Genomic DNA, 22,887 nt, shown 5'->3' on the forward strand with positions numbered 1-22,887 from the left:
ACACACACTCTTGATCAAGACCTTCAGGGCAGTTTCATCCACATTGTAGCTGACACTACTCAGCTGCAGACATGAACAACCAAGGCGTGACTTATGCGGAACTCCATCATGCTAAGGGCTCAAAAAGACAGCAAGTGCAACCTAAGGGCACGAAAAGTTCCATTTCAGTAACTGAGGAGGAGATAACCTATGCAGAATTGAATCTTCAAAATGCTTCTCGGGACCTTCAAGGGAATGGCAAGAACTCTCCCCGCAAAGGTAAAAAACATTTAATGCAGACAAGTATGTCTGTTTTAGGATTTGAAGTTGGGGTGTAGGGGTGTAGGGAAAGAGTAGGAAGTGATCTCACAGAGTTTTCATTTGTGAGGACCAGAGCTGGAGGTTGGAATATGGTATTGTAATTGAACGCATTGGTATATTCTGAGAGAAGATTCCAATGAGAGTGATGGGTTTGAGGTGCAGGTTATTGTATGTGATTCCCTGTGCATTGTCAGTTCTCTTGCTTGTATATCTCGTAAATGATTGTTTCCAGGCATCCTTTCTCAGTGTTTGCATTTCTCTTCCTACTACTCACCGTCATGTCCAGTGAAGCTCATTGCCGGTTTCTTGGGAATCCTCTGCCTCATCTTGATGTCCACTGTGGTAACAATAGCTGTTATTCCCTGTAAGTACGTGTTTGAATGACTAAAAGGGAATTTTCACCTTACTGATCATTAGTTCCTCGACATAGTGTGTAACACTTTGAATGCATTATCTCATTTTAATGCATGTGTGCTCTAAGTGTGGAATGATCATTTAGAGGTTATCTAAAGTAGAAATAACAGAATAAATTTAGGGAGAATTAAACATATATTTGGATTTAATAACTCAAAGACAAGTCATAGAAGAAACTTTATGGTGAAATACACATTAATATTTGAGATTGCTTAAACCAAATATTGTAAGAGATGGTGAGGTTTGGTTTTGCAAGCTTTTGAATTAGTTTCTCTCTCATGTTCCTTACTGTATTAATTTTTCTGGTAAAATAGCACACCCAATTTTAAACTAAGAAAGTCAACTTATTATGATTCATTTCATTTAATATTATGTTTTTTGAGATTTGCTTTAATGTTCTAGCTACTGAAGGACCAGAGCGGAACAAAACATCCCTGGAAACGACAATCCTGAAAGGTACAACATCCCTTGCAAAATTCTGTTATTAGTTTAGTGTCTATTTTAGCTCTGTCTTCAAGTAGGTAAAGATGATAACAGATTCTTTTGGAAAAAGTGAATTCAAAAACCTCTTAATGAACTTTCAGAACTGATGGGGAAATACTCATTCAAATCATCATACCTGCTGTTAACAATTGCCTCACATTTCCTCCTTCCATAACATGATAAAAGATAAATCATTGCATGAAGATAGTTTTGTTCACTGGCTCTCAGGACATGTAAATGTGGACATTTTTGTGCTCATTTTATTTGGGCACATAAATTAGGTGATGAAAGGCTAACTCTTCTCTGAGTGTGTGTGTGTTTTGTTTTAACTTTATCAGCTTGTGAGGGTATATGAATACGGTAGGTACACATATGTGTATCCATATACAGTATGTAAATTTTCATTTTGTAATATTCAAAGCTTTTTGGATAATATCTCATATTATCTCTCTCCAGCATGTCTCTGTTGTCATTGTCTGAAAGAGTGGTTTACGTATTCCAACAATTGCTATTACATTAGCACTGAGAGAAAATCATGGCTGGAGAGTTTGACGTCCTGTACTTCTAAGAACTCTAACCTGCTCTACTATGATGATGAAGAGGACAAGGTAAGTTTTCAAATGTTTCCTGATTCTATTGAAAGCTTGTCATTAAATGGGGCTCCTGAGTGGCTCAGTGGATTAAGCCTCCGACTTTGGCTCAGGTCATGATCTCAAGGTTCCTGTGTATGCGCCCCACATCGGGCTCTAGGCTGATAGCACAGAGCCTGGAGTCTGCTTCAGGTTCTGTGTCTCCCTCTCTCTCTAATTCTCCCCTGCTCATGCTCTCTCTCTGTGTCTCAAAAATAAATAAATGTTAAAAAAATTAAAAAGGAAAGCTTGCAATTAATATTATGCTTGTAGGGTTTATCCATGGTTTTATATGTATTTTTAGTTTATTTCTTTTAGTCTTTAATATTCCAAGTTTGACTCTCTGACACATTATTTATAGTTTTATACCTCGAATGTACATTTGATAATTTCCAGTTCTTGCTTTTCATAGAATCCTGTGCTTCTAGAAATGCTCTTTTGTCTGAAATTAACTTTACTATTGAATTTTACAACACATCAAGGAAACTAGGCATACGATTGTGCACATTGATTACAATAGACTTAGAATCAAACAATTCTAAATTACATCATGAGACTGAAGTTTTGAGCCTTTATGAGGCCTGCCCATTTTCATTTTATGAAATATCTCTGCTTCTTTTGGGGCCGTGTATCAATGGAATCATTCAGGGTGCACTTTTATGTGGGTCTCCCTTCTCTCCCAGGTGCTACTTGCAATCCATCTATATTAACACACTTGTCTACAGTTTGTGAATATTCACTGCTCTCATATGAATATGAGATTTTAAAAACCATTCTCAGAAATTTTGTTCCTTTTTCGTACGTAGGTATTATGCATAATTCTGTTAGGAAAAGTCTTCTCTATGTCTTCCTCCACATATCATATTGATAATCATTTATTGCACATAGCGACCTATTGTATATTTATGTAAAATAAATGTATGGTTTTTGTAATAAAATAATAATGTGTAAGTGTAACATAATCATATTCATGTATAATTATACTACACTCCCCTGTAAGCATTAGTAGGAAATTGCACAGACATAGATATGTGTATATTTCACTATACTAAATTATCCCTACATTTTTCTATTTTGTTGTGTAAAGTACATTGTACCAAATAGGCCTTTGATCCGAAACTCAGCAGTCTCAGGAAAATTAATTAAAGGGTCTGATGGTTAGAAACCGTAGCTTTTTCCTGGGTTGTAAATCTCAAGACTCTTCTCTTTTGTGAGAATGTGAAGTGCTGGGTTGTGTCTCTTGCCCATTTCTCCAGGACGGTGTCTTCTTTTCACTTCTCAGAAGTCTTTGTCATATTTTAGACCTGAACTCTTTTTTGAACTTTTAGGATGCAAATACCTGCATCTGCATTTTCACTCTCCTATTGGAGTCTTTTAATGATCAGAATTTTAATGTTACCATGGCCCTACTTAGCGTTTTGTACATTACAATGAGTATTATTGGACCTATTTCAGAAGTTAGCCAAAGTTCATGAATAGAATTTCCTGTATTATTTTCCTGCATTTACCTTTTTCTTTATTTCTTTATGTTTTAACTTTCCATGATGATTTATGATCCAACTAGAATTTATTTTTTGTGATGCTTTATGTCTGAGGCTGTGAGATAAGAGTGAAAGTGGTATTTTTCTACATCATTACCTCATTGACAGAGCATCATTTATAGCAAAGTAGGTCTTTTCTTCATCAGTAACTTTATAGACATAGAGTTATATATATATGTACACATGTGCTCTAATCTCCTTGATATAAGTAATATAGATATTATATATCTTTATATAGATGATTGTATAATCATAGACACAGTCTACACAGTCTATCACAACCCACAGCAGTTCGAGTAAAATGTAGAGACTTACTTGCCTTTATGGTCCATTACCGTGTCCCATTTATACACTAAGTGTCTTAAATATTTCTCTGCTTACATGGAGAATCACATGCATGTTATAACTTTGCTTCAACTGATACTTTTGCTTCAAATATCAAACAATTTCAAAAACACGGGAGGTGAAGGAAAGTCCATTATACCTTATAAGAATTTTATTCTTACGTTTGTCCTCTTTCCTCCTTATGATCCAAAATGTCTTCTTTTACCATGTATTCTCCATAGCAATCCTTTCATTGTGTTCAGGGCTAGGTTTACTGTTAGAGAAGCATTCACAGCCCGAGGAGCAAGACTGTTCCTGTCAAGTTCATTTCTCAAAAAACAATACACTCTGTATATCAGTATCAGGCGTAGGTTTGAACTGTATTTTTGAGTGTCTGTGCTTCATCTCAATTTATTTTCTGTACCTCTCCATTTACAAGGCTTGTCTTGAGGTATCAGAAAAGCCTAAGGGAGGTTATTTTTTGTGTTTTGTGTTTTGGGGGTGGTGGTGAATGTTTGGAACAGGGATGCTCAGCAATTTTTCCGTGTAAATTAATGCTATTTGCTTCCTCAATTTACACTATTTCAGCTTAGGAAAGTTTTCATAGGAACAACCTACCGTCAGAGAGAGGGGAAATCTGTACTTCTGACAGTGCTGTACTGAAGCCAGCTCGCACTGGTTTCTGAACACAAACTATGCATCTCTTTACCTTCTCTGCTTTCGTGCTTTCACGTTGGAAACCTGAAGGGAAGCATTCGTGGAGACTTTGTACCACACACATTAACAAATGCTAAAAGTATAAGGTTTGTAGTATAGATCCCACCATACGGTGTTATAATTATGGCTGCAAATATCTTATCCTTTCAAGAAATTCAGAGAGGAAAATTCATACGCAGATCTAAACATTTACCAACCTATTTATCATTTCTGGTGATCTCTAATCCTTCTTGCGGATATGCGTTACCATCTAGTGTCACTTTACTTGTAGCTTGAAGAACATTGTTGAAAGGCAGGTGTAGTAAGAAAAAATTGTTTGTTTTTGTGTCTGATGTGGGGTTTTTATGCATCTTGTTTTCTGAAAAACTATTTTCTGAATGTATAATTCCTGTTTGACGGTATTTTTGCTTTGTTTTGGTTGTTTGTGTGTGTGTGTGTGTGTGTGTGTGTGTGTGTGTGTGTGAGCGTGCACAGGTAGTGGGTTTCTTTCTTTCTTTTTTTTTCCCACTATTTTTCTGGTGAGAACTCATCTTTTAATCATACTGTTATTTAGCTAAAGATACTGAGTTGTTTTTCTCCTGCCCTTGTCAAGATCACCTCTTTTTGTGGGTTTGACTTTGATTTTATTTTTTAAGCTGTTGCAGAAAATACCATGACCCCATAACATAGAATTTAACACATTACCCATGTTAAAAAAATAGCCTAGTGTCTTAGAGCAGTTTTAGGTTCGTAGCAAAACTCAGACATAGCACCGGTATATGCTGTATTCCCCTCCTATGTGTCAATGCAGGAGCAGTTCATGGACTTTCTCATTTTCAAAGCCCTCAGTGGGGTGACCCACTTGCCACAACTGATACACCTGTAGTGACACATCATTATCAGCCAAAGACCATAGTTTACTTCAAAGCTTACTCCTGAGGTTGGGTATTTTATGCGTTTGGAAAAGTATATAGTGACATGTATCAAACATTATGGAGTTCTACAGAACAGTTTCCCGTCCTTCAAAATCCCCTGTGCTCCCCCTTCCTTCCCCATCCTTCTTTCCCCCTAAACCCTGTCAACCACTGATCAATTTACTGTCTCCAGAATTTTGTTTTTTCCAGAGTGTCATATAGCGGGAATCCTATACTCTCACACATCTTACGTTGCGTTTCACTAGATCATCCATCGTAACCAGTTGAAGCACCCAGTTTAAGTTAGGAGTGCTATCACATTGTTGCAAAGGATATCTAGAGCTCTCCCCTTGTAAAGCTGGAACTCAACTCACTGCACAATAATTCGCCTTCAACACTTTCCCCTCAACCTGAGCATCCACTATTCCACTTGTTTCTATCACTTTTAGTACTTTGGATACTTTCTATAAGTGGAATCAAACAGGTTTTTTTTTTTTTTTTTTTTCATCTGTATGACTGGCTTATTTCACTTAGCATAATGTCCTGGAATTTCATGCATATTGTGGCAGGTGATAGGATTTCCTTCCATTTACAACTGAATAATATTACAGTGTTAAGTGTATACCACGCTTTCTTTCTCCATTCATCCATCAGTGGACATTTGGGTGGCTTTTGCCCCGTGGCTCCAATGAATAATGGTGCATGGGTGTATATAGATCTTTGAGATCTTGCTTTCAATACTTTTAGATAGTTTCTTACATGTGGGATTGCTGACTCATGTGGTAATTGTATTTTCAATTTCTTGAAGAAGCTCCATTCCCTTCTTCATAACGGTGACCGATTTACATGCCCAACAACAGTGTGTAGTCTCCTCCTGGTCGACCTCCTCACTGACCCTTTTTTAAAAAATGTTATTTATTTTTTGAGAGAGAGAGAAAGAGAGAGAGCAAGCAGGGGAGGTGGAGAGGGAGGGAAAGGGAGAGCGTCTGAAGCTGGCTCTGCATTGTCAACACAGAGTCTGATGCGGGGCTCAAACCCACAAATGTGGAACATGACCTGAGTCAACACCAAGAGTTGGAAACTTAACCAACTAAGCCACCCAGGCACCTGAGCTTTTTTTTTTATACCGTCCATCCTAATGAGTATGAGATGATAACTCATCGTGATTTTAATTTGAATTTCTCTGATCATTAGCATCTTTCCATATGATATTTCACAATTTATATTGTCTTTGGAAATATGCCTTTTTAATTTCTTTGCCCTATTTTTTAATTGTATTTTGGTGTTTGTTGTTGTTAGTACTAACTTGTAGATTAATTTTATATTTTAGATGTGATTCCCTGTTTGATGTATGATTTGCAAGTGTTTTTTCCACTCTGTCTTTTCATCGTTCATCATGCCCTTTGTTGCACAGAAATGTTTAGGTTGATATCACACATTTGTCTACAATGGACTTTTCTTTGTGGTCTGGTTTTGGTGGCAGAACCAAGAAATCATTGCCAAATACAGTGTTGTTTATTTTCCCCCCAATTTTTCTCTGAGGAACTTCTACACCTTACATTTATGTCTTTAGTCCACTTTGAGTTAATTTTAGTATACGGTGTAAATGGAAACATCCATCTTCAATCTTCTGCATGTGGGAGGGAAGTCAGTTTCCCAACACCCTTTGTGAAAGATGCTCTCTTTCCCTACTGAATGGTCCTGGCACCTTTATCAAAGCTGGTTAGACCAATTATACCTCGGTTTGTGTCTGGATATTTTTAAGGTATTGTTTCCATGGGGGATTTAGAGTCTGTGTCTTTCTGTTCCTTCAATTTGCTGCTTGTATCCCGTTCCATTCGGAACTAGTGTGCAGGGCAGGGATATGGATTCTGTCCTAGATAATGTGGCGTAAGGCTGATGGAGGTGGAAGACGTGTCACCCATCCCTGATTTTCACACTGACTTAAGTCACTTCACAATCCACTGTGTTCCCTCAAGACTATTTCTTTGTCTGTATTTGCCAGTGTTCTTTGGTCATTTCATTATGATGTCATGAGACGTGGATTTGTACGTGCTCATTGTGTTAGCAGTTTACTAAGTCTCTGGTGTCTATAAATATTTTAGATGATATTAGTAAGCTGTTCCTTCATTGTGCCTTAAGATTGTTGTCCTCTTTTTTTTTTTTTTTTTTTTTCTGCCTCTGTTGTTCTTCTCATATTCTACTTAGAACTAAGCTGGCTTTCCTGATACTCTTTTGAAAGTCTCTGAATTCTATAAATTGTTCTCTTTCTTCTCTCTCATCCTAAGGTATAAATAAATTTTGTTACTCCTTCAAAATCATCAGTTTTTTTCTACTTGAGTGGATTTTCCATTTCCGGTATGGATTTATGCACTGAGATTCTCTGTGGTTTCTTCATATAGTTTTATTTCTCTATTGATATTTCCTACTTGCTAAATTGCTGCCATCACATGTTCATGCAATTATTTCAACTAAGTTTTCTTTATAGTTTTCATATATTTATAAATATGACTTCTAAATACTTTTGTTCTAATATGTGCATCAACTTATCCCTGCACACGTTTCTATTGACCTATGCTTTCTTTTCGTTGGAAGACATTTTTAAATTTCTCTTCATATTTTTTTACTTTTTAGGTAGACACTTTTTGAAAATATAATTCAGAAACATGCATTGTATGTCATTTTTTCCTAGATTTACTATGTTTTTTGGCCAAACATTTATGGCAGAATCTTCTCCACTAAATCTGCCTGCTGATAGTTTTGTTCAATTGTTTCCAAATTCTTATTGTTTATTTTTATGACCTTGTGACTTTTACCTTTGATGTTAATTACTATTTTTTTTTAGAAAGAATATGTTCAAATATTGCAAGTCAGTATGGACTCCATTTCTGCAGTGTGACATCTGTGCCTGTGTCTGTGATTGTGAGAGGGACTGTTCATAATGTTGCTAAGAGTTCTCAGGTCTCCTGTATTCTCACTTTCTCCTGGGTTCCTCTTGGTCTCCTCTCCATGTGTGTCTATTTTTCCATAAGCTAAGAGTGTTGAGAGCTAATGTCAATTCTTCCGTTATCTTCTCACATCCAGTATCTTTCCATTATATTTATGGGGGTCACAGTGCTTGACACAAACACCACAAGCTCTGACCAGATCAGGTATGGGTTTTCTTCATCATTACTGAGCAAAATCAGCACTTGGAGCTGAAACATCAATGGGTACCCATCCCTATCCCCAGTGCTGATCAGGTCTTCCCCTGTAGCGCCAACACCGTTGCTCTTTGCAGCTTCTCCCAAATGTAAAAGCTACAATCTTCTGGATCACTGAGCCAGTGGTGGGCAGGTGGGGAGGCACAGGAACATCTAAGGTGATAAGATTACACATGTGTTTCTGACTTGAACTTCCACGGACCATATTTCATAAGTTATTAAGCTTTGATCCACTTTGTAAACTCTGAAATTGTTTTTGCGTTCAGTTTGTCCTTTTCACTTAGTCCTACTAAGATAACTTTATATTTATGTGTCCAGTGTGTAACATTATATTATAATTTGAAAGTTTCTATAAAGTTAGAAGGAAAGAACTCTGATTTGTTACTACAGAATTCAAAGGAGTGTAAGAGCTTGTATTTGACTTCCAATAAAATTTATTTTCTCGTAGTTTTTGTTGAATTTACTCTCTGATACTACATGGATTAGAGGCTCCAATAGAAGCCATCATAGTTCATCTGTGCAGCCAAAAGCCTTACCATTTTCTTCCGAAGTGTAAGTTTCCTGCCAACTTTTTATTTTATGTCTCACAAGAATTGTTCTTAGAAACAAAACAGCAATGTGTGAACAATCGGATAAACATAATAGTTGAAGTTTTTCGAGAGAAAAACGGTATGGGAAATCTTGGGATTGAGATATATAAGTATGAGTCAAACTGGATGGTTTATTCATCAAAATACTATGGTACATAGTAAGAGATGTAAGTAATCTTAAGGTAAGATTAATGAGGTATAATTCTCTGTATTTCAGGTTGTCGGCATCTTCAGAGAGTGACAAGAAGTGTCCATATTTCAATTTTCAAGTAGAAAAAACTTATCTTGCACCCTGCTCAGTAAGAAGACCACATATTTGTAAGCACCAGGCATTGTAGTTATCTCATTTTGGTATAATGTTATTTCACCCTTTATAAAGAACACATCTCTCATTATTTCAAAACCCCTATGATTATTTATTCTGCATATTTTTAAGATAAAATATTATTACATTTTTTACTGTAATTTTAGTTCCCAACAAAAGTAAGAAGCTCCTGAGATTTCCTGTATTGTTCCTGTCTGCACATGTGCATGGCCTCTCCCATTATCAACATCACTCACTAGAATGTTTCATTTCTTACCAAGGATGAATCCACATCAACGCATATATATCACCCAAAGTCCAAAGAGTACTTGAGGCTTCATTCTTGGTGATATGGAACTGTTCTCAAATTTAATTATATTAGTGTAAAAAAATATGCCCAGTATATATTATTTATTTCTTATATTGTGCTATTTAGTAAAATAATTATATATAAATTTCAAATCATAATATGTGTGTAATATTTTCAATACAGTGAATAATTCCATTTCGATTTCCAAATTAGCTGATTTGTTCTAGTACTTTAAGGGCCTCAGATGAGGATTGAACACCCCAGGGTGACAAGGGTATGAGTCAGAATTGAGTCAGGAGACAGAACAAGGAAGGAGGTTGAAGTAAACAGTATCTACTTGTAAGGGAAAGCTTACTAAGAGGGAGGCTACTAAGTTAAATAAAATTACAAAGAATATCTCAGAATTAAAGGAGGGATCACTGGGAAGCCAGGTCTGCTCTCTGAAGATGGGATTTAGATGTCATCGAGGACGATGTGGGTGCACACAGCTTCATGGCAGACATGCTCACTGGATTGGCCTGGGGCAGGGCAGCTCCACACTCCATGGGCTGAACGTGGTGAGGAAGGATCTCAGGCTTTGCCTGGCACACAGGAACAACTCCCTGTCAGAGCATCAGGAGGAAAGACCAGAAGACACGAAACTGACAGATTGCCTACAGCAACTTGCCGGAGGACGAATACACGTGACTTCCTGCAAGACTGCAACTGGCAACCAAGCCATGGCGGCCACAGGAGAGAAAACACCATGAAGCCAGGAAGAAGAGCCCTTTCTGCTGCAATGGCTCTCCGTTGTCTTTTACTGACAAAAGTCAACTTCATGGGAGATGACCAGAGGGAAAATGGATAGGATCTTCCACTGTTATCTGAGAACAGGGCACTGAGGTTGGATTTGGAGCTGAGAGTACTAAATGAACGGCCCCTCGGGGTTATCATGGAACAACCACAGGGTCGCTGTATAAAGCCATTCAGATCGGCCCCACTTCCTCCGAAAATGGAACCAGTGTACTCTCTGAATCTGTCTTAGTGCAGCACTATCAAAGATTAGATTTATTTCAAGGTAGAGATTGGTTTCTAATTGCTAATAACCAGTGTCCTTTGATACCTTTACTTATATGTTGTTTTCCTCAACTGGGTTCATATATTTTGGATGACATTTAGTTTTTTTTCAATTTTTTATGTACCTTCTTCTGTCAGTCTTTACACCATGCTAAAAAACACTGTGTTGTCTTTCCCTGTGTGACTTATTTCACCTAGCTTCCCATTTGACAATAAATTTCATATTAAAATAATAAAAATAAATTAAAATAAAAAAAACACTTTGATGCAAAAGATACAATGTTACATAAGAAAACCAAAAATTAAAATGTACAGAAATTTGTGGAGGTCAAATGGCTACTTATTGCCAGAATTCAAGACAAACGTGAGTAATCAGATAATGATTCACAGATATTCCTACCCTAATTCAATGATAAGAGGGAAAGAAATTAAACTCGGTTATTACTTGCAAAATAAATTCATATTTCATATGCATTTATATCTGTGAAGATAGACATATTCTTTGTATTCTCTCTACATATTCCCTACACTCTTCTAGAAAAATTATGTGAATATTCAGAAGGAATTGAATATAATTGTTTATGGTAGCTGTGGGTAATCGCTAAAGTTGTGTTTCATACAACCCAAGATTGCAATGACATTGAAAATTAAGCATCTAATTTTCATTCACTTGTTTGTGGTTAGGCTCTGTTAGGGTTGATCAATTCTGGGCCTTTATGGACTTGACTCCAGACTACATACAGATGCAGCTCAGATCCTGGTATATGATCTTGCATAGCAGAGATAGCAATTGGCAGAAATGTGTTTCTTAGTGCCTGGTGTCTGACTCATAACCTATCACATTCCCACACATGTGATAGTGTGAAAACAAGTCACGTGGGCAAACTTATCATTTGTTCTCTGTAGACTATACCCTTTTCACAGTGGTCAGAGGGAAGAAACGTAGATTCACTGAAAATAACTTAATCTACCATTATAGCCATAGGAATTTTTTTCTAATAATACTTTATGAGATAGATAAGTTTGTAAAGGAAACTGTTTGGAAATAGATTAAAAATTTTGTACTCTCTTAACTTCCCATGTGGTTTTTTTTGTCTTCTGTGCCAAATATCCTTGTAAATCAATTTTATACAGTGACAGACATGATAGTATATATGTTTTCAACATGGTCTTTGATGAAATAAGTTTTAAGCAGAAAATTATAAAGTGAAAGGACATTGGCCTTGAAAGTGGTCACTTCATGTAATTTCTAAGTGTACACTCCTAGCCCTGGGACTCAGTTACATACATGCTCTGGCTGTTTTCTCTGCTGGAATATATGATAAAAATAGTATCTTATTCATATTTACTTGAAGAGTATTTGAACAGTACCTCTCCACACAAGTAGTCACAAATTTCAGTGCTTTTGGCTTGAGAAAATGATGCTTTTGTGTCATCACCTGTGACATGATGGTCTTAATTGTAGCAACTTCATAGGGCTGTTCTGAGGAATAAATAATATTAAATGATATAATGCCTACAGATCCTTAAAATAAAGCCCAAGCACAGGAAGTTCTTGCTCTCTGTGATCTCTTCATATTTTGCTTTTCCCAATGTCCAATAAAGGCCATTTTCCATAAAACCAAAGCCCTATAACTGTCTTCTTCCTTTCACCCAGTGAAACAGCCAGGCATCAGAATCAGAAATGCTATCTGGCAACCATTTTGATCATATACATCAAAGAAATTTGCATTTAAAAAAGGGGAGAAATTCAACGTGCATCATGTGTGGACACTAGAGTAATTTATTCTGTGTCTGTGTTTCGTGTTTTGAATTCAAGGTGCAATTATTGTGCCTCCCCTTAATACTCAAGAAACCCAGTCTCCTCACAAAGTGTGTTATTTGGGCATCTGTATAGGTTCTGTCTTTTGGAATTGAAGAATACACAGGGGATTGTCGAGCTGTGACCAGATAGCCTGTTTGAATTCTAGATTTGGGGATCCTACAGGGTCCAGGGTGAAGAAGGGACTGAAATGCCCTATCCCTTCCAACGTTGGAATATCCCATCTACACATATGCGTCTGTTACCATAAAGAATGGAGAAAAATGAGAGATGCTGCTCAATGCATTCTGATGTAGAACACCTACCATTTTCTCCCCAAGTATATTTTTCGTTTCTAAATACATACAAAAACAGTGCAAAAATCATTACCTATACCCATAAGAAGGCATGTGTCACCACTGTCCTGTCTCTCTAGTGAGTGGGAGATTACAAATGCTGGTGGGATGCACCTGAGGCACAACTAATCAGCAATCCCATCACAGAGACATTGGTATCTTTATTCCAACAACTCAAGGTAACAAAGCAGAATGAATATGCAATATAGTAGAGATCCATTGATTTGATATCCTGCCACTTTGCTGAATTCATGTAGGAGTTCTAGCAGTTTTTGGGTGGGATGTTTTGGATTTCTCACAGAAAGTATCATGTCAGCTGAGAAGAGTGAAAGTCTAACTTCCTCTTTGCCTAGTTTGATGATTTTGCTTCTTTTTGCTGTCTGATTGCTGAAGCTAGGACTTCCAACACTATATTGAATGACAGTGGTGACCGTGGACATCGTTGTCGTCTCCCTGACCTTAGGGGAAAAGCTCTCAGTTTTTCCCACATTGACAACAATATTAGCTGTGGGTCTTTCGAATATGGCCTTTACAATTTTCAGGTATGTTCCTTCTATCCCTATATTTTTGAGGGCTTATATCAAGAATGGGAGCTGCATTTTGTGAAAGGTTTTTTTCTGCATCTATGGGAGGATCTTGCAGTTCTTATCCTTTCTTTATTAATGTGATGTAAAATATCGATTGACTTGCGGTATTGATCTAGACCTGCATCCAGGAATCAATCCCAGCTGATCAGGGTGAATAATTCCTTTAATGTATTGTTGGATCCAATTTGCTAGCATTTCGTTGAGAGCTTTTGCATCCATGTTCACAAAGGAAATTGGTTGGGATTTCTTCATTTTAGAGGGGTCTTTGGTTTTGGAATCAAAGTAATGTTGGCCTTGTAGAGTGAGTTTGGAAGTTTCCCTTCCATTTCTACTTTTTGGAACAGATTCAAAAGAATAAGGGTTAACTCTTCTTTAATGTGTTGCAGAATTCCCCTGGACAAGCAGCCAGTCCTGGGAATCTTGTTTGTGGGAGATTATTGATTACTGAATCAATTTCTTTCCTGCTAATGGGTCTGTTTAAAATTTTCATTTCTTCCTCTTTCAGTTTTGGTAGCTTAAATATTTCTAGGTGTTTGTCCATTTCTTCTAGATTGTCCAATTTATTTGCATATAATTGCTCATAATATTCTCTTATTATTGTTTGTATTTCTGTGGTGTTGGTGGTGATATCTCCTCTTCCATTTGTGATTTTATTTGGGTTCTTTCCGTGTTTCTTTTTGACCAGTCTGGCTACGGGGTTATCAATTTTGTTAATCCTTCAAAGAACAATTTCCTGCTTTCCTTGATCTGTTCTTTTTTTTTTTTTTTTTATGTCAATATCACGGATTTCTGCTCTAATCTTTTTTATTTCCCCTCTCCCACTGGTTTTGGAGTTTATTTGCTGCTCTTTATCCAGCCTTTTTAGGTATAACTTTAGGTTGTATATTTAAGATCTTTCTTCCTCCTTCAGGAAGGCCTGGGTTGTTATGTACTTCTTTCTTATAACCATTGCTGCCTCGTAGAGGTTTTGGAATATCTTCTTTTCATTTTCATTGTCTTCCATGTACTTTTTAGTTTTCTCTTTAATTTTGTATAACCCATCCATATTTTAGTAGGATGTTCTTTAATCTCCAAGTATGTATGGTCTTGTCAAAGTTTTTCTTATGATCACTTTCAAGTTTCCTAGTGTTGTGGTCTGAAAATATGCACAGTATGGTCTCAATGTTTTTGTACATGTTGAGGGCTGACTTGTGACCCGGGCTCAGATGTATTCTGGAGAATGTTCCATGTGTACTCGAGAAGAATGTGTGTTCTGCTACTTTAGGATGAAATGTTCTGAATGTATCTGTTAAGTCCATCCGGTCCAGCATGTCATTCAAAGCCAGTGTTTCCTTGTTGATTTTCTGCTTACGTGATTTGTTTATCACTGGAAGATGTGGGTGTTGAAGTCCCCTACTCTTGTGGTATTATCGCCAATGAAATTTATGTTTGTAATTAATTGATTTCTATATTTGGGTGCTCCCACATTATGGGAATATGCATTCACAATTGTTCGATCTTCTTGGTGGATGGACCCCTTAATAACGGTTTAATGCCCTTCAACTCTTGTTACAGTCTTTATTTTTGAATCTAGTTTGTCTGATGTAAGTCGGCTACTCCAGGCTTCTTTTGATGACCATTAATTAGCATGATAGATGGTTCTCCATCCCTTTATTTTAATCTGTAGATGACTTTAGGTCTAAAATAAGTCTCTTGTAAGAAGCATATTCCTTGTTTTCTTATCCATTCTGATACCCTATGTCTTGTGATTGGAGCATTTAGTCCTTATCCACTTAGAATGAGTACTGAAAGATATGAATTTAGTACCATTGTGTTACTTCTAGAGTTGATGGTGCTGGTGATGTTCTCTGGTCCTTTCTAGGCTTTGTTGCTTTTGGTCTTTATTGTTTTGTTTTGTCTTTTCTCCACTCAAAGAGTCCCGCTTAAAATTTCATGCAGGGCTGGTTTAGTTGTCATGAGCTCTTATTTTTTGTGTCTCTGGGAAACTCTTTATCACTCCTTCTATTTTGAATGACAGTCCTGCTGGATAAAGAAGTCTTGACTGCATATTTTTCTGATGCACCACATTAAATACATCCCATCAGTCCTTCTGGGTCTGCAGACTTTATGTGGATACGTCAGCTGCAAACTTGATGTGTCTTCCCTGATAGGGTAAGGACTTTTTTCCCTTGCTGCTTTCACAATTCTTTCCTTGTCAGTGTATTACGTGAATTTTACTAAGATATGCTTTGGTGATGGTCAGTTTTTGTGGAATCTAATGGGAGGTCTCTGTGCTTCCTGGATTTTGACATCTGTGTCCTTCCCAGATTAGCAAAGTGTTCTGGTACTTTGCTCATCTAAACTTTCTGCCCCTTTCTCTCTCTCTTTATGTTTTGGGACTCTTCTGTTTTGGATGTTGTTACTTTCTACTAAGTCACTGAGCTCTCCAAGTCTTGTATCCTGCTCATTGCCTTGGTTCTCTCTTTCTTCTGCTTCATTATCCTCCACAATTCTAACATCTATGTCACTGATTCGCTTCACTGCCTTACGCAGCCTTGCCATCGTGCATGCATTCATTTTGAATCGCGGTTGTAGCATTTTTACTATCAGCCTGACTAGGATTTATTTCTATCCCTGCAGAAAGGATTCTCAGATGTCTTCTATGCTTTTTCAACCCCAGCTAGTATTCACATTATCGTGGTTCTTAATTCTAGTACAGACATCTTACTTTTGTGTGTGTTGGCTAAGTCTGTGGCTGCCATATCTTCCTGTTCTCTCTTTTGGGGTTAAGTCCTTTGTTTTGTCACGTTGAAGGAAGAAAAAAATTAAGAAAATAAAAAATTAAAGTTAAAATTTGAAAAGAAAACAAAAAGCCAAAAAAGGAAGCTAGATCCTAGGTGTGTTTTGATCTGCGTGTTGAAAAAAATCTCGGTAGAATAGAGAAGAAAGGGAAAGGAAAGGAGAAAAAGTAAGAAAAAAAATTAGAAATTAAAAAAATATATCATAAAGTAGAAAAAAATAAAATACAAAAACGATATAAAATAGGAACTTAAAAAATAAAAAAGAAACAAATTAAAAATAGAAGTGTTTTTTTTCTGTATCCAAGAAAAAGAAAAAAATAAAGGGGAAACAAATTTAAGCTATAACAGAAGCAACGAAAATGAGCAAGTAAGTGAACCAGCAAACAGAATGAAACCCGAATGAAGTGACATCCAGTGTCCCCTAGAACTGAAACATGAAGCCTCCTCTATTTCATGCACTAAGCAGGTGGAGTGACTTGTGCTGGTCTTCTGGGGGGTGTGCTTGGAGGGCACAGTTGGGCAGGGCTTGGTGTAATGGCTCCATTCTCCACTAGGTGGCAGTGCTTAGGTTACGGTGGTGGATCAAGGTAGCACATATGTGCATGTGTGGGAGAGGTGGAAATGGGTTCACCCAGTGTCTTAGTCTTTGGCACAGGGACTTTTCTCTCACTGCCCCACTAGCAAGCACCCGTCCTTGGCTGCAGACCTCTGCCCACTCTACACCCCTACCCTGTCCATGTCTAAGCTGTCCACCTTCCAGGTGAAACCTCTCCCCAGAGTTTTATCCCAGACAGGGTTGTGTGTCAGAACCCCACGTTTCAGAGACCCCTTGCTTCGATCTGCACTGAGTCTCTGGAAGAGTGTGTTGCTGAGCAATGGCCGGGTGCCGGCTTGCCTCAGAAAATGTTCATGTGATTGCACAGCGGCAGAGGTTCAAAGATTATGGGAAATCATAAGACACAGCTAGCACCAGATTTTTGTTGCACTCTGGCATCTTTGTCCCATTACTAGCAAATGTAGCTCTTCTCTGAGGTCCACTGGGACCTTTGCCCACTGTGAAGCGATATGGCCACTACCAACTACACCCCAAGCAGGGGAACAGCTTCTCTCTCTACAGCACATAGACCGTTCAGACAGCACTGCCTGCTCCTGGGGATTCGCCCCACTTCCTCACCAGAGCACCACCAGGCTCTGAGCTCTGAAAGGACAGACTACGCTCTACTGTTTATAGAAACCTGGCAGTACTGACTACCTCTCCTTTCCCCGTCACTGGCTTTGGGGGACAGATTTCTTGTTCAGTCCCCTACGAGTATCGTCACTCTTTCTGTCTCTTTTTTCCAGCTACTTTCGGGGGGCAGTGCTTTTCTTGCAGGATCCCAATGCACCACATTCTCCCCCTTTCTTTCTGTCTGTCTTCTCTCCATGAAAATGGCTCCCTACTCTCTTCATCTTTTCTCCCCTCAGTTCACCTCTCTGCCCTGCATAACCGCCGATTCTGTGTCTCAGGTTATGCAGATTGTTGCATTAAGATCCATTTCCTAGGTGTTCTAAAAGGTCTGGTGCTTCTCTAGCTGCATTTCAGGGATGAGACAAACTCAGAGTCTCCATGCCATTCCAACACCTCAACTCCTCCCACCCATGAAGTAACTTTTAAAAGGTGATACTTTGTAAGTTTGAGAGCCAGGAGTAATTACAGAGTTGATGGACTGCAGACCTCATTGACTGAAGTATGAAAATACATTTATGTGATTCGTTACCATTCCTCTAGAACTAAAGCTACTCTCGCTGCCTTTGATATCATAGATCTTTCTAGAAGTTTGCACCAAGTGTGTTCTTCCATAAATGATTTACACTTTTTTTTTATCATTTTATACTTTCATATTTTTGCCATGAAATCAACATCCTTTTTCACATGTTAAATAAGTGCTTTTTAAAAATACCGGTTTTGTTCTTGTTGTTGTTGTTGTTGTTTTGTTTGTTTGTTTTCACCATTGTTCATGCTTTGGATAAGTTAATGTGTCACATTATGTTTTGCAACATATGAAATAGTCCTTTTACAATTCAACAAATCTCAGAATTCCACAATTTTCAACATAAAATATCACTTGATAGCATTATATTACCCTTTAGTAAAGAAAATTAAATCCCCAAAGAAAAGTCACTTGTTACAGGAAATTCCTATATGTGCTAAAACTCGTATTTCCTAGTCTTACAGCACTCTAGTATTAACCAATAATGGATTTTCAATGGTCACAAAAAGTGGTGCAACAGTATTTCTCTAATACAGCCTTTAATTTTAATTTGGCTATTCTAATAGTGTTGCACGGTGTCCCTGGAATCTGACCTTACAGTAATGAGGTCAGTATTATTCTTGAATTCTTTTCTTCTTCACTTATGTATTGTTTACACTTTCCCAACCATCACTACAGTGTCAAACATTGTGTCACTGTAAAACCCTGTTATTCTGTCACGAAATACTTATTTAAGCTCTAAGGGAAGTGGAGAGAGATTTTACATTGTTCCACTTCAAATGAGCAGTATCCCTCACCCTGCACCCCACACGGTGTCACTGTACTAGCAATGTCATCAGCACGTGACACACACTCTTGATCAAGTCCTTCAGGGCAGTTCCATTCAGCACTGTGCCTCACACTACTCAGCTGCAGAGAGGAACAACCCAAGACTAACCTGGGCAGAACTCAGTCAGGTTAAGGATTCACAAAGACGGCGAGTGAAACCTGAGAGCTTTAATACATCCATTTCAGTAACTGAGCAGGAAATGGCCCATGCGGAATTCAGTCTTCAAGTTGCTTCTCAGGAGCTTCAAGGGACTGACAAGAACTACCGCTGCAAAGGTAAAACATTAAATGCAGACAGGTATATCTGTTCCGGGATGTGAAGTTGGGGTGCAGGGGTGTAGGGAAACAGTAGGAAATGATCTCACGTAGTTTTCATTTTTGAGGATCAGAACTGGAAGTTGGAATATGGTAGTGTCCTTGAAGTCTGGGGACTCACTTTGTTCCGGTGTTACAATCCATAGTGTTTGCCAACCTGTCATGGAGTAGTATGTTGTCTGCCAATGCAGTGGTATATTCTAAGAGAAGATTACAATGGTAGATATGGGTTTGGGGGTCCAAGGGTTTACATTTGATTCCCTGCAGGTTGTTGCTTCTCTTGTTTGTAAATTTCCTAAATGATTATTTCCATGCATCTTTTGTCAGTGTTTTCATTTCTCTTGTGTCCAGGGAGGTACATTGCTGAGATTCTGGGAATCATCTGCCTTGTCTTGATGTCCACTGTGGTAAAAATAAACGTTATTCCCTGTAAGTCAGTGTTTGAATGACTAATAGGGAGTTTTTCACGTTAATATCATCAGTTCTTTGAAATATTATATAACATATGGAATTGTATTGTCCAGTTTCAATGGACGCATGCTCTAAATGTGGAATAGTTATTCTGAATTTATCTAAAGTAAAAATACCACATGATGTTTAAGGGAGTATTAAACACTTTTCAGAATTTTTGTAACTTAACGGCAAGTTATTTGAGAGACTTTATTGATAGGTACAAATGAATTCTTGAGATTGGTTACACCAAATACTGTAAGAGATGGTGAAGTTGGGTTCATTGAGCTTTTGAATTATTTTCCCCCCTCATGTTCATTATTTTATTAATTTTTTACTGGTAAAATCAATTTTATTGCAGCGTTTTCCAATTCTAAATAATATACCAAAGTTCAAACTAAGAAACTCAACTTCTTGTGATCACTTAATTTAATGTTATGTTTCTTGAAGATTACTTTAATATTCAAGCTACTGAAGGACCAGAGCAGAACAAAACCTCCCTGGAAACAAAGATCCAGAAAGGTACAACATCCCTTGAAAATTCTGCTCTTCGTTTAATGTCTATTCTAGCTCTATCTCCAAGTAGGCAAAGATGATAACAGATTCTTTTGGAAAAAGTGAATTAGAAAATCGCTTAATGAACTTTCAGAATTAAGGATTCTAGGAGAGTATAACTTCTTAGGCAACAATGTGAAGAAATACTCATTTAAAATCACCGCACCCGTTGTTAACAATTGCCTCACATGTTCTCCTCCTATAACATGATAAAAGATAAATCATTCCATAAAGATGTTTGTGTTCAGTGATTCTCAGGACTTGTAAAGTTGGACATTGTTGTGGTTCCTTTATATGGGCATATAAATTAGGGGATGAAAGCCTGACTCTTCTCTCAGTGTGTGTGTGTGTGTGTGTGTGTGTGTGTGTGTGTGTGTGTTTTGCTTTAATTTTACCAGCTTGTGAGGGTTATGTACACATATGTGTATCCATATACAGTACGTAAATTTTCATTTTGTAATAGTCAAAGCTTTTTGGATAATATCTCATAATCTGTCTCCAGCGTGTCTCTGTTGTCATTGTCTGAAAGAGTGGTTTACGTATTCCAACAATTGCTATTACATTAGCACTGAGGAAAAATCGTGGAATGAGAGTTTGACGTCCTGTGCTTCTAAGAACTCTAACCTGCTCTACTATGATGATGAAGAGGACAAGGTAAGTTTTCAGATGTTTCCAGATTCTATTAAAAGCTTGTGTGTGACTATTATGCTTGGAGAGTTCATCCATAGTGACATATGTATTTGTAGTTTATTTATTTTAAAGTCTTTAATATTCCACATGTTGACTGTATGACACATTATTTATATTCTTATACCTTGAATGTACATTTGATAATTTCCAGTTCTGACTTTTCAAAGAACCCTGTGTCTCTAGAAATGCTCTTTTTCCTGAAACAAACTTTACATTTAATTTGACAACATATCAAGGAAATCAGGCATTTGTGCAAATTAATTACAAAATATGTAGAATTACACAAATACCAATCACATCATGGGACAGAAGTTTACAGCCTTTACCAGGCCTGCCCATTTTCATTTTATGAGATATTTCTGCCTATTTGGGAGCTTTATATCAATGGAATCATTCAGTGTGCATTTTTACATGTGTCTCCTTTCTCTGTCAGAGGGTATTTGTAATCCATGTATATTAACACATTTGTCTATAGTTTGTGAAATTTCACTATCCTCTTATATGAATATGACATTTTCAAAACCACTCTCAGTAATTTAGTTCCTTTTTATTATGTGGGTATTATGAATAATTGTGTTATGAAAAGTCTTTCCTGTATCTTCCTCTACATATCATATTTATAATCCTTTATTATATATAACTACATCTTACAGAGCATATTTATGTAATATAAATGCTATGGTTTTCATATTAAAATAATAACCTATAAATACAGCAAAATTATATTTATGTATAATTGTAATACACTTCCCTGTAAGCATTAGTCTGAAATTGCACAGCCATTGACATGTGGAAATTTCAATATATTAAATTTTCCCTACATGTTTTATTGTATATGTAAATATCCGTTGTACCAACTAGTCTTTTGATCCAAATCTCAGTAGTCTCAGTAAAATTAATTAATAGTTTCGGATGGTTATACACAGTACCATTTTTCTGGGTTGTAAATCTTAAGGCAATTCTCTTTTGTGAGAAAGAGAAGTACTGGGCTGTGTCTCTTGCCCGTTTCTCCAGGATGGTGCCTTTTTTTCACCTCTTAAAAGCCTTTGTCATATTTTAGATACGAGCTCTTTCTTGAGTTTTTAAGATGAAAATATTTGTGACATGCATTTTTTACTCTCATAATGGAGTCTTTTAATGATCAGGATTGTATTTATTTATTTTTTGATATAATTTATTGTCAAGTTGGCTAACATACATTGTATGGAGTGTGCCCTTGGTTTTGGGGGTAGATTCCCGTGATTGATTGCTTACATACAACCCCCCAGTGCTCATCCCAGCAAGTGACTTCCTCAATGCCCATCACCCATTTTCCTCTCTCCCCCACCCCACTACCCACCCCTAGTTTGATCTCTGGATTTAAGAGTCTCTTGTGGGTCGCCTCCCTCCCTCTCTGTTTGTAACTATTTTTTGCCCCTTCCCTTCCACCTTGGTCTTCTATTAAGTTTCTCAATATCCAAGTATGGGTGGAAACATATGATATCTGTCCTTCTCTGACTATTTCACTCAGCATAATACCTTAACCCGCATAGTTTCTTTGTCTGGTCAATCTTCTTTTCTTTTCTTTTTCCCCACCTCCTTCTTTATCTCCCTTTCTCTCCCTCTGGAATGATCAGAATTTTAATGTTACCACAGTCCTACTTAGCACTTGGTGTGTTACAATCATTACTATGGACCTATTTCAGAAGTTAGTGATAGTTCATGAGTATTATTTCCTATATTATTTTCCTGGACTCACCTTTTTCTTTATTTCTTTATCTTTTAACTTTTCATTATGTTTATGATCCAGTTAGGATTTATTTTTTGTGATGCTCTATTTCTGATGCTGTGAGATAAAAGTGAAGGTTATATTTTTCTACATCATTACCTCTGTGACGGAGCATCATTTAGAGCAGAGTAGGTCTCATCTTCATAAATAACTTTATATACATGAAGTTCTATATGTACACATATGCTCTAATCTCTTTTATATAAAAATATGGATATTATATATCTTCATATAGATAATTA

General features: G+C 37.2%; 1 long non-coding RNA gene across 1 annotated transcript; it reads left to right on the forward strand.

The window, feature by feature from the left end:
* Positions 1 to 322: 322 nt before the first annotated feature.
* Positions 323 to 21,020, forward strand: LOC147579330 (uncharacterized). Its single transcript, XR_015253807.1, has 3 exons — positions 323 to 664; positions 1,117 to 1,170; positions 20,690 to 21,020. It is a non-coding gene; the product is annotated as an uncharacterized LOC147579330 (long non-coding RNA).
* Positions 21,021 to 22,887: the final 1,867 nt, after the last annotated feature.

This window comes from Puma concolor, chromosome B4, assembly GCF_028749965.1.
Source record: "Puma concolor isolate L17-30 chromosome B4, mPumCon1.1.hap2, whole genome shotgun sequence".
Classification (NCBI taxonomy): domain Eukaryota; kingdom Metazoa; phylum Chordata; class Mammalia; order Carnivora; family Felidae; genus Puma; species Puma concolor.